Below are 9,171 nucleotides of genomic sequence, written 5' to 3' on the forward strand. Positions count from 1 at the left end.
CAGAAAATATATTAGCTTGTAGTTTAATATTGGAGTTTCGATTTATGTTCTCTTGGCCCGAACAAATTCTCGACTCATACGGACTGCCCAAGAATTTATTGTCTTAGGGTGTTAGTGTCTCCTTAAAACATTTTTGGGACTTTTCAAAATTATGGTATATATGTACGTTCTAAGCAAGCAACCTACGATAATATACGATAATATATTTTATGATAAATGGTCCCATTCTTATTCACAGGTACCAAGTAGGCCAAATATATATTTAACCAAAATACGTCTAGACATTCGCAAATAATAAACATTTTCACCAAATAATATTAAGTAAGTAATTGAAGTACTCAACAAACCACTTTTAAATAATACCATAAACCATTTAAAATAATAATTAATCAATTTCAACCCATTTTCGCCTGCCATAGTTCGAAATTTGCCAATTCAGGAACTCACAAATAGCCTTTTATTTTATTATAAAAATGGATAATCTGATTATTACTGACGGGTGTTAAAGAAACACACGACCAAAACGCTCGTAACTTACACTCTGCACCAAAATAAAGATGAAACAGGAATATCCTCACTTTTGCCAAGCCACCGTTTTGGCATTTTTGAAATTTATTAAAAAAAAAAGCCTGTTGCCCAAAGAAAATAGATTCATAGTTTAATATTAAGTGTCACTTACACTACACGGTTAAGATTCAAGTTTGTAAACTAATAAACATCAGTAGAGAGCACAGAGAAGTAGTGATCTCTCAAATATATACGAGTAGTTCCGAATTGGATTTCACACAAGAATAGGTACTTAAAAATAATTGACATATTTAAAAGTTTTTTGTGTTCGATGATACAATTCACATAAAGTTAAATGGATAAACCACTCAATGGACCTTCGCTACGGATAGATTACTTGCAATGCCGTAAGTATTGACTTAAGGTAGTAAGGATTTACTTCCTTATCTAAGTATGTTTGTTTACTTCGCAATCACGCGTCAACTATCAACCCGATTGACACGTACACATGTAGTCAGGACCTGAAAAGGACATAGATTACCTTTTATGCAGAAAAAAATAACTGTCCCCGAGAGATAGATAAATCATCTACTGAGACTCTCTGATGCGAACAAAGCCGCGGTGTAACGCAAATGCAAAATGCAAATGAAAATCTGCTTATAGATATCAAGTAATTTTATTCCAAGAAAACTTGAACTAAGACCACAATACTATAGCCTGTTCCTCATAACTATCTGGAATACACGACCACAGTCCAGTTGTTTGAGATACGGGGTAGCGGCTGACTAATTGCCGGAAGTTTCCAAGCTGCCCGGAGACTTAACAAGGCTTAACGAGTGCTATCTAAGGCCACCGGCAGACTATCCGGCGTGAGGGATGTTTTGACGGAAAAGTCGAACATTGTGTGGCGTAGGACCTGCGCACACGGCGCACACTAGCTACTTGTAGCAGCCGCGATCAACGATTTCTCGGCTTAACGAGTACTATCTAAGGCCGCCGGCACACTACCCGGCGTGCGGGATGCGTTGATTGAAAAGGCAACATTTTGTGTGGCATAGGACCGGCGCAAACTAATATAGTACAAAAGTAATTACTTGTAACAGCCGCGACCGATGATTTTGCGATTATAAAAGCTAGATGAAGCCATAAAATAGTCCACACCGCAGACATAAAAATGCTATTTGTAGCAATTTGCAATCCTAGACTATCACTTCTCCGAACGATGAGACTCAGTAATCGCATAAATACAATGCATACGGCTACTTAAACGCACTTTTTCGCTATTAGGGACCATATGCAGCTAGGCGTATATGTGTTACAACACAAATGCAATCGCCATAACGCCACAAGAAGTTTTGACGTGACAACGTCTTAAATTAGGTTGCGGCTGGGAGTCACTTATGAAAAAGTGTAACGCCCGGTAACGTTACGATGAGTCACCGAACGAGAGAGAGGCCCGCCGAATGCCTTGCGTCTCTCTCCCACTCAACTATGATCGGTCTGCCGCGCGCGCAGCACTAGAGAATTAGGCGCATTGAATCGGCGCATGCTTGTGTCTCTGTCTTTGTCTTTCTCGAACGTTCTTGGCGTTGGAAAAACAAGAAAGCGTCACAATACAAGTTCACACGTGTGGTTAAACTATCGTCAGCTGTGTCTGTAGTGAAAATATGGAGTGCTTAGATTCGTCATTTATCATTTACAACAACTACAACAATAAAGGTAAATAATTGTACACTGATATTTCATTATCGTAAACTATGATTGATTGATTAATTGTTAGATTGACACAAAAGTTGAGAAACTGAGTTTATAGGTTATGTCATACTATTGATAAATGTTGATAGTGTTAAGTAAATTATTAGTTTAAAATTAATTAATTAATTAATTATTTTCTTTTGAAAAATGCAACCGTGTCATCAGTATTTTCTTATGGCGTTGTCACGTTCAACTATCGTTAGTAAACCGACTTTACAGACAACCGATTTTTTTTCATATTTTTACTTTTATTTCATTATATAAAATTACTAATAATTATGACGTGATCCGTTAAATAACTACTAAGGTAACCTAGACATAATTAATTTGATCTAGGATTAGCTGTATCAATTCGCACGTCTCTTAAGAAGATAATACTCCAACGAATTAATCAATATTGTCTTTAATACCGGATAGTATATAAGCTGCTTATTATTACAGCTACAGCTTAAAACGGCTAGCAGAGCTATTCAAAGCGTAGAATAGCTAATGATGGAACGCTTGTGGTCACTCGTACACAACCAGTTCAGTGTAGTCGACTTAAATATTTTGAATAATTAAATGTTTTCTTTATTATTTTGTACCGCAAACAATATCCTATCCGTTCATCTTTTAGGGTTCCGTTCCCAAAACGTAAAAACGGAACCCCAATACTAAGCCTCCGCTGTCTGTCCGTCTGCCCGTGTGTCACAGGGCTCTATTTTCTGAACCATAATAGATTGACACTTGAAATTTTTACACTGCTGTTATTACAGTTAAATGCTAAAAAAATGTTGGTGGTACAGAAGCGGAACCCTCCATGTACGTATACAGTTCGACTTGCGTTTGGCCAATTAATTTAAGCTATATAGCATTCTTAGAATTCACTCCAAGATTCAGTCAATACTCAACTGATAGGTATTATAGATTTAAACTCGACTGCGCTAGATAATGTATTTCGAGCGAGTTAGGTACAAGTATGTATGTCTCATTCTTTGCCACATCCTCTAGCCCAAATTACCGGATTTTAACATAATAATATGAGGTGTCGTTAGGTTCGTCAATTTCTTTCAGTCAGTCAGTTAGTCAGTCAAGTTTATTTGTTTTTATAACAATTGTCCAGTTAAATTTGAAGGTGGTAGAACCCTTTGTGGTTCGACTCCGGCGGCACCACCGCCACACCTATTTCTACCTAATAACAGCAGTGTTAGGCGCTGCTGTGTTCCGGTTTGAAGGGTGTGGTAAGGGAGACAGACTTTTCCGAGGCGTTCCAGCTTAGTCCTCAGGGGTAGCGGCGCATATGTGGCCGACCTCAGGTAGGATCTAATCCTATCTGGGGTTGATTACAGATGTTCATGGGCGGCAGTAGCCACTTACCACCAGGTGGACTGCATGTTCGTCTGCTACTCCTATATTATAAAAAAAAAAAAAAAAAAAATTACTTATTTCACGTATCTGACTTGACTTTTTTCGTTTACCAAATAATTTAATAAAATTTATTTCTAATATATTTTCAGCGATTTCTCACGAAAGGAGAGAAATATAAATATCCAGCTTCCGCCCGTCGCCCACCTCTGTTCACTGCAGTTTATGCGATGGCTTATGGCGTTTCCTTCTCATTTTTATCATTATTTCCTTTAACGCAAACTTTGAAGTATTATTTCAATTTAAAACGCTTATTTAAAATATTATTTCTACCTGCTTTTGCTTATTATCTATTAAGAACTTTCGTTTTAATCTTAACCCGTTGCTAATGGTCTACTTGATATTGTACTCCCATTTATTTATAAGAACTAAATAGGAGAATTCTTAAGCGAGCCGCCCTCGTTGCATTTTACCTGGAAAATGCATTACGTTCTTCCTGCAAGTGTTGGTGGCGGTACACATACCGTCGTCGAAGCTACCACACTACGTCGTCGCGTCGTTACCGGTGTCACTAGTTGACCGGTTCGGGCGCCTTCTCTTACCGCCCGTAACCCCGCAACGTTTTATTACGACATACAGGGGATATTGTATGTCTATTCTGATTCCGATTAATAGGGACAATGTTCTAAATATCTAACAGCATTATTAAGTAATCTTCTAGAAGGGAACCAACTCAAAAACCAACAAATGAGAAAATCTCTACAATATCTAGTTTCCCCTCTATTCCCTCGCTCTATTTCCTCGAACTGCCTCACCGTTTAAATAGTTCTGTACGGTCCGTTTCCTTTCTTTTCTATTTCTATTCTAAGGATTGCACGGACAATTCACGATTTAACAATGTGGTTAAATATTTTATAGTGTATAGTATATTGTTAAAGCACATATGATTAAACTATTTGTAACAACCAATTTCTAGACAGTTATATAATTATCACAAATACAGTTATAAAATTATATTGTTAAAATGACAAAAACCTAAAAAAATATATTTAAACGAACCATACCTACTTAAATTCATACTCAAGACATCATTAAATATTTCCTGAGAAGTGAAAGCATTATAGAACCTTTCTACAATATCTATTTCCCCCCAATTCCCTCGCCCTATTTCCTCAACCGTTGAAACTGTCCCATATGGTTCATTTCCTTTTCCTTTCTATGCTATTTCTGATCTAAGGCTAGTAAGAATATTTCACAATTTAACAATGTGTAGTTACCGGTCAACTACTATACGAATGACTTTTGGTAAATAAGTAAGTACTTACGATGTATTATTTCATTAAGCCCTATGACAAACGAATAAACAGAAGGACGGATAGATAGTAAAATCGAATAATAGAGTCCCGTTTCGTTCCTTTGAGCATGGAACCCTAAAAAAGATTTATGTTACAGTAAAGTTGCAAGAATAAGTGGCAAAATATTGGAAGACAAGGACATAGCCGCCATATTGTGGATCAGGTCAGGGACCTCCCAACGGTGGTTCTACGATAGATTTATGAGAACCCCGAACTTCGCGCACAGATGCTTTTGTTGTTTTAACGTATCTACGAAACAATCCATAGCCGAGCTGGTTTTAGGAGTCTGTATTTTGATTTCTAAGTTTTAAAAGCTGTAAAATCCTTTGATAGGGAAAATCCCACCGCCTATTTCTGTAAAACAGCAGTGTTAAACGCTGCTGTGTTCTGATTTGTTAGGTATGGTAATAAAGAGATGGTTATGCAGAGAGATCCAATTTAGTAATTATACTATTTACTGTGTTATTTACTGCCTCTATAAACATTTACTATTTTAACCCTCATTAAATAACGTTAAATTAATAAAAAAATATCATATTTCCGTTTTAATTATGTGCATATTTGATTACAGAAGATGATTATGCAAACTGAACAAAACAATATTTTTCATATAGGGAAGTTTATATTATATGAGAAAGTATACGTTGCCTTTAAAAATATTTAGAACTAGCTGACCCGGCAAACTTTGTACCGCCTCAAAATCTATTTATCAAATATATTTCATATAAAATGTAGCCTATGTTACTCGTGGATAATGTAGCTTTCGAATGGTGAAAGAACTTTTAAAATCGGTCCAGTAGTTTTTGAGCATATTCTTTACAATCAAACAAACAAACAAAGTTTTCCACTTTATAATATTAGTATAGAAGTAAAGATAACAACATAAACATTTAAAAACCAAAAGTACCATAAAATATAAAACTAAGACACAAAATCAAAAATAATAAAACACCTCACACTTGACCAGTGTCCCCGCATCTATTACACGGAAGGACAAAGTTGTGTGATCAATGCAGCGAAAATCGCTTGCACGCTCCGAAGATTTCTCATACCATATGCGAGTTAAAGGAGAATTCTTGCTCGAGCAACTCTCGACCGTATGTGCTTCCCGAATGATCCATTCACTCGAAATGTTACGTATTCTCTGAGAAATATCTTCACAGTATTCTTTACAAAATGTATTCGAGATTTTTAACACGCAAAAGTGAGCATGGTGCATGCATGGGCAAATAATGTAAGGGAGACATACTTTTCCGAGGCATTCCAGCTTAGTCCTCAGAGGTACCGGCGCATCTGTGACCGACCTCAGGAATCTAATCTTATATAATTATTTGCAGATGTCCATGGGCAGCAGTAGCCGCTAACCATTAGGTTCATTTCGTTTTTAAACTAAACATTATATAAAAAAAAAAATTCTAAATTCATAATTTTGCTCACTATTGTATGGTGTCTACACCATTTTTCTTCATTTTCATGTAGTAATTTATTTTAAATGTATTTACTTTTTTTCTATTTATATCTTATTTCTTTTTTTTTCTCTATCTTTCTCTCATTCTTTCTTTTCTATGTTCTCCTTTCTCCCCTTTTTTATCATTTTATTTTATTTTCTTATTATTATTTTTAGTATAGATGTACCGCCTTTATTTTTTCTGCACATTCCTAAGGTTGACTGGGAAAAAATGCTATTTAGCATTAAATCCGCCTTTTGCACCACATTGTTTTTAACATAGTCAATAAAGAGTAAATAAATAAATAAATAAATATTTATCTATGTATTTAAAAAAAGAAAGAATTGATTAAAAAGTAGATATACACAGAAATTATGCAGTCGCGTCCTAGACTAAGTCTACTAGCTACGCTTCGTAAAGCACGTCTTGAAACAAGCCAGACGGCTCTGCCCTCTAAAGCTTAATAAAATTTAAACTTGCTTAAAACTTAACCGATTTCAAGCGGTGGACCGAACTTGCCTTTACTTGGCAGTTAGACCACACTTATGCTTATTTATTTACTTTACACATAACTTAAGTTGTCACACTTGCTTAAATTAATTTTAACTTACAGTAAATAATGGTGGAAAGTTTCGTAGCACTGTTAAAGTTACTTGGCGTAAAGCTCTTAAGTAATAAAGACTCTCTTTATTTCTCGCCACTTATTTAAATAATTACTATTTCTTTAAAATATTGGTGCTTGCTACACTCAGCGTATGTTTGTTTTAATAATCTATTTTATAGATTTCCATGCCCATTTTATAGTGGTAAATACCTATTAATGTAATGATAATAGTATCATCTTATTACTTAATTTAATGATCACTTGCTAAACGGTGAAAAAAAAATAGTGAGGAAACCTGCATACCTGAGATATTTATAAAAAAAAATCTCAAAGGTATGTGAAGTCTACCAAAACGCACTTGGCCAGCGCGCTATGGCCTAATCCTTCTCATTCTGAGAGGAGACCCGTGCCCAGCAGTGGGACAGTAATGGGTTGATGACGAATAGTATCGTAAGCGCGAATAATTCTTATTATCTCGTTACTGCGATGAATCCTACTTTTTAATAAGATAAAATAAGAGAGCATTAATACATGCATGGATGCAGTTTTACATTTTCTAAATGTCTTAACGTTAGCTATGATGTAAAGCATATTTTCCATTTTTATCTCTAAAATATTTTTATACCATTATCTCCAGGAATTCAGTACCTAATTTTAATAAATATTTAACTACCGAACTTTAATATAGTAAAATACAATATTTAATAATTATTTGATAAGTTAAGATATCTACTTCACACTTTACATTGAAACCCCAGTAGGGCTCGTTTATCTCCAAAATAATTATTTACGACGACCATTGTAAAAGCCGTATTTACTTACCAATTAAAATATCTTGTTTCCAATCAGTATTTATTTCACTTTAAAATACGCATAAAGACAGCAAAATGAACTCATTTTCCTACACTACACTCCATTAAACTGTACTAAGTTAAAATAACTATCCTAAATAACTATTTCCCAGCCCGTACTTTATACGGGAACATAAAACTTATTACCTAATATATCATTTTCACGGCTTTGTGCAACTTATAGTTAAGTTTCAAGGATAACTTAAGTAGAAAACTTAACTCGTTTTGCATGCTTCGCCGTTATTCTGAACAAGTTAAAATTTATCCACGGTTAAGTGTGACCAAGTTGGTCTAAGTTATGTGTAGGGTAAGTTAAAATTTAGTCATGGGTAAGAGTGCCTAAGCTAGAACTTGGCGACAACTAGAATTTAGCCAAGTTTTGTTCTAAACACTAAAACACTTTAGTTTGAAGAGGATTTTAATTCTATCATGATTAAGAGAACGTTAGTATTTTGTACCTTGTAGGATAATTGTTCGGTTTAATAGGGTCAACTACATTCAAAATTAGACTCAAAATCAACATAAGCATCATAATATGACTGGATGCATACCGCGCGTGTCAGGCAGTACTTAATCACAAAATATCCCTATTTTTTTCATGGTTCCTTTACATCTTTTAACCAATTTACATTTCAATATGATAGACCAACTATCTGATAGTATTTAACAGAAAAAATAAACACTGCATCACCAAATCTGTACACGCAGCTAACGTAACAAGATGAAGAGGGCAGAATTTATAAAAAAATCTAAAACAATTGATAGTGCAAACGTTGACACTTTTACTAAGGTATTTTTTTCCCAGAGAGGTCAGACTCTCGCCTATGTTTTCCCCAAGTTTGTCGTGGTAGTTACCGGACACCCTGTATACATAACACAATAGGTAGTTTAACTACCAAATTCTTTAACCTAAACTTATCAAACAATTTCACGCTAACTCCTTTAATGAATTCCACATGATGTGACAAGCTGAGGAATTCCGGCCGTTCAAGTCTTCACCAAGATACTTGGCGTTGATACTTTGCGCCCTTTGCGTCAAGTTGATGGGACACTGTATGGAATGTTTTAGACTTACTTTTGAACAGTGACAGTCAAGTGGTTATGTTAGGGACCGAGTTAATCACTCGCACGCATCTCTGATTTTACAAAACATTTTTTTATAATACAGGTGTAGCAGAAGAGCATGCAGTCCACCTGATGGTAAGTGGTTACTGTCGTCCACAGACATCTGTAATCAACCCCAGATATTATTAGATATTCCAACCTGAGGTCAGCCACAGATGCGTCGCTACCCCTGAGGACTAAGC

Source organism: Epargyreus clarus, unplaced genomic scaffold (assembly GCF_041222505.1).
Source record: "Epargyreus clarus isolate Ecla_fem2 unplaced genomic scaffold, WU_Ecla_fem_2.2 ptg000009l, whole genome shotgun sequence".
Taxonomy (NCBI): Eukaryota; Metazoa; Arthropoda; class Insecta; order Lepidoptera; family Hesperiidae; genus Epargyreus; species Epargyreus clarus.